This window comes from Fulmarus glacialis, unplaced genomic scaffold (assembly GCF_000690835.1).
Source record: "Fulmarus glacialis isolate BGI_N327 unplaced genomic scaffold, ASM69083v1 Scaffold47898, whole genome shotgun sequence".
Classification (NCBI taxonomy): domain Eukaryota; kingdom Metazoa; phylum Chordata; class Aves; order Procellariiformes; family Procellariidae; genus Fulmarus; species Fulmarus glacialis.
Window position 1 is genome coordinate 4,416 of NW_009227217.1, and position 4,415 is coordinate 8,830.

Sequence of the window (4,415 nt, forward strand, 5' to 3'; positions counted from 1 at the left end):
TACATTTAAATATGAGAGCAAACCAACATCTTTGGCAGACGCAGCAGCAGAAAACGTAAAGAAATAACAGCATCTTAGAGATCAAGTTCAGGAACTGACCAATGCCACTACTATCAAATTTATAGGACTTCCACTAGGAGCATGTGGAAAGTGGTATCAAGGCAATTATGAACTGCTAGCAGAACTAGGACTCTCTAGTTCCCAGCAGGAAAAAGTTGCTCGTCGATTATTTATTTCAGTGGACATTGTATATATTTTTGCTAGTCAAGCAAGGTCTGTTTTAAGATCTTAATGAATTAATGATTGTAATTGTATGAACTGTATGAACTGTAATGAATTGTAATGAACTGTAATGAATTGTAAATAAACTGATTCTTTCTATCTGTCTGTCTTAGGTGCTTATTTATGTCCTTTCTTCAAAAATGAGCAAAAAACATGTTACCAATTTTTCTTTCTGGAATGACTGTTATTCAAATCAAGACTGGTCAGGATATAGAAAGCGTGCTTAAAGGGTGTTGAGGCATATCCTGATTTTGAAGGGGAGACATTGCAAAAAACCCCCCAACCTCTTCTCCCCCTTCCCCCCAAAAAATCTTCCCCAGAATTTTGCACCAAAAATCCTAACATAAACATATCCAGTAAGAGCAAATGCGACCCCTTCAAATGAACAATAAATTAAGTCAGGGCATGACTCATATGAATGTCCAATGAATCACTATAAAAATGCCCGTTTCTCTGCTTCAGCTAGAAAAGGAGGCTAGGATGCCTGGCTCAGATGGAGACATCCAAAATTAGATAAATGAATGCCGCTCTCAGTAGCTGTTCTTGATTTTCACATTGTTTTTATTCTAATATATGCCCACTATTTTATCTCTGAAATTCCACTGGTTTATATGAGGTCAAGCCCCAAAGCTAAAGAAATAGATGATACAGGAAAATAGACACTGCACGGGCCCAGTGCAATTTGCTGGTTAAGTTGGTTGTAAACAGACTCCATAGCTGCATCTATACATTTCAATGCCTTCCGTATCTAAATGTACTCATCACTATTTTTACTTTTGGTTCTGGGCTTAGGAATCTACCTGGAGTACATTACAACAATGACTGAGCAAGACTGGATGGATATTCCGCATCCAGCGCAAAACCAAGTTCCTAATGAAAAATAAAAGAGAAAAAGAGTTTCCAATACAAAATCTGAGTTTGCAATTTGTTCTAAACTCACCCTGCTATCAAGTCTTCCCCATCAACAGGAAATCAAACGTGCTATCCACATCTGCTTCCATTCCTCTAAATAATATCGAAAAGATAAGCAGGGAACACCACCTTCACTCTTAGCAAATTAGCACTAAGGTCTTTTAATCCGGTGAAGCCATAGAAGTAGGGAAATTAGGATTATTAGATCACAAGCAAAGATAATTCATATTGCTTAGTTTCATTTCTCAAGGACTCCCACTAGGGTAGCAAATGTCTTTGAAATAGTTTATTTTTCTTTTTATTCTCTTTAATATCTAAATTAGATGTCTCTCCCATCCGCTTCAGTGCCTAGCCTAGCCCTGAAGCATTCATGAAAACTGTGGAGAGTCCATTTACATTTGGATTTAAGAGAAATGAATCTTAACTCAGAATCTTCTTTACTTTGCAGGAAATCTGATTTTGTGGTTCAGCCCAATAAACCTTTTCAGGCCCAAACTACCTTACACAGCTCAATTATGGGACTAAAAAAAGAGGTAAAAGCTTTTAACACTATACACTGCCATCCCAAGAAAGCAGATACATTTCCTTATCTTGGGAAGATGACAATTACCACTTTCTTGATCTTTGAATGTTTCTGGCTTGATGCAGCCCTTTCCTTTTCTCTGGGCTAGAAAAGCTGTATTGACCATTTGAACTCCTACCTTTCGTAAGAGAAATGCACATTACAATCAGCTTTGGAGACAGACTTTGCTGAGTATCTATTTCACTTAGTAGTCAAATTCATCCCAGTTTTGAGACATATTTTCATAGATTCCGGCACGTCGCTGTGCCCCAGTTTGATTGCCTTTGTAATTTCCAAGAGGAACAAAACTCTGTGACACTCTCCTTGTAAAGAACAAAACACCATGGTGCCTGGAGGACAAGAACATGTAACAGCAGTTAAATGTACTTCAGACTTTTTTTTTCCCTTTTACCCTACTTTTTACCCTACATCAGATATATCTGAAGTTAGATGTTTGATAGAAAAGAACTTACAGCTTTTATGGTAACAGGAATTCAAAATCTGACTGGACAGGGTCCTGGGCTGACCCTGCTTGAGCAGGAGGGTTGGACTAGATGATTTCCAGAAGTCCCTTCAACCTGAGTGATTCTATGCTTCAGTAAAGTGACTGGCCAAAATTTTATCCTTGTCTACCACTTCATCTACCACAGCATGGCATGCTCCATCAACATACAAGGTAGAAATTGCAAAGTAAGAGAGGAAAGAGACAAACTTTGAAAGCTAACCATTGGGTCAGGACTGCAGACTAAAAAGCCAAGCCAGTATCAAGAACTTGTTAAGAATGGTAAAATTATTACAAAGATGATGATGATAGCCACACTGAACAGCAATAGGAGCACGAAGAATCTTATCTTCCCAAATGTCCCTCCTTGAGCCCAACGTTACAAAAATCCAACCTTCTTTCCAAGGCTTTGCCCTCTGAATGACAATACGATATTGGTAGAACCACCACTGTTACAAACAGAAGCAGGAGGAGGAGCAGCAAAGAATGTATTTTCAACCGTAGCAAAAGAGATGACTAGATGTGATTATTTTATGATTGAATTGTGTCACGCTTCCCTGCTTTTTTCCCTTCATTTCTGCGTTTTACCTTGATGTAAAATTGTGCTATACTCTCACAAAAAAAGATTATATATGAGATAAAAGTCTGACTTGAAGAACATGTAATGCACACACCCAGTTAAAATGCTACATTTATGATGGGGGTACCAGGTTCTATAGCTAGTGAAAATTAATTTCATTTACCATTGCATGAACTCCTCTTGCACAAAAACATTAATCAGTTTTTTGAAGCCAAGCATGAATTCATTTTTTAAGGCAATGAGTGAAAAGTGGGATACCAACATAAAATTCAGCTCCTCATTTGAATATTACTGTGCTGAAAGTAGACTACAAGGCACTGTTCCCCCCTCCAGAAAAAGAAAAGTGTCCCGACCTTGGTGAAAATGGTGGTGGATAGGTTAAGATATTTTTAGGCCACTGCGAGCAGATATTTCACAGAGAAGTAATACTGACGGGAAAGATTACATCACTGCGATTACTGTGAATAGTCCTAGCATCAGAAACAATAATTATTTGTGGTAACACCTTAGTCAATTTACCATTATTCATACTGAAAGAAGGATGCTCTCATATAGCAACCTTGATATTTTTAACTAAATTAAGAGATTTGTCCAGGTTGATACAAAACGCAACTCCCTGACTTGCCTGTCACAACGCATCCACAAAAACAACGCATTTCCCCTATAGTGGGGAAAGTGCAACTAAATTTTTTAATCATATTAGATACATTGTATATACTGTAAATAAACCTCACCTCTCAATGTAGCAGTTGTTTTTTCCTTACTAAAGAAAACTCAAGGAAACAATATTCACTCCACTCAACTTTTGACAGCTCATCTCAGAGCTCATCTGAGCCCTTACAGCCATGGTATGAGAGGGGCAACTGCTGCCTGTTTTACCTGCTGTTGCTGCCCAGGCAACAGATTAAAGCTACTGCCTGAACTGCAGCAGTCCATGATGCTACAGAAAACTGAGGACCAGGATGTGCTTATGGGGAGAGAGCTGCTGCCAGCTTTTACAAACCCTTCCCCTCCTTCCTAGTCTCTCCCAGAAACTTGGAGCGCCAAGAAGGGCACTGAGGGCAAGGTAAAGTAACATGAGCTCCTTTTTGCCCTGCATTTACTCCTGAAAGAGTGGGAATACTGGGATATTGATTTCCTGACTTTGTGGCAAAAAAGTTTTTATTTCACAAGGAAAGCAACAGATGCCTCCCAGATCTGACAAATAACCATAATAATACATAGCCAGTTCAACCCAGGAAGCATCCAGGTAGCCAGAAATCAAGATCAAAGCATAAAGGTATCTTGTTGCTTCCTCCATTTTGGGACTATTTAGCCCTTTAGGTAGTCAACGAAACATGATGTCTATTTTTCATTTGAACACCAGCTGCCAAGGCCCTCTTTGGTTTAGCAGCAGCCAGCAGAATCTGCAGCAAATTATTAACCCTGCGGTATCTCCTGCACGAAGCAGTCACACAGGAGGGAGGCAGGGAGGCATGCCTGGAGCAGCTGCATACTCGAACTCCCCCATTAGCAATTTTCTAGAATGAGTTACTGTGGCATCATCCTCTGATGGCAAAGATGATGTAACGGTTGAA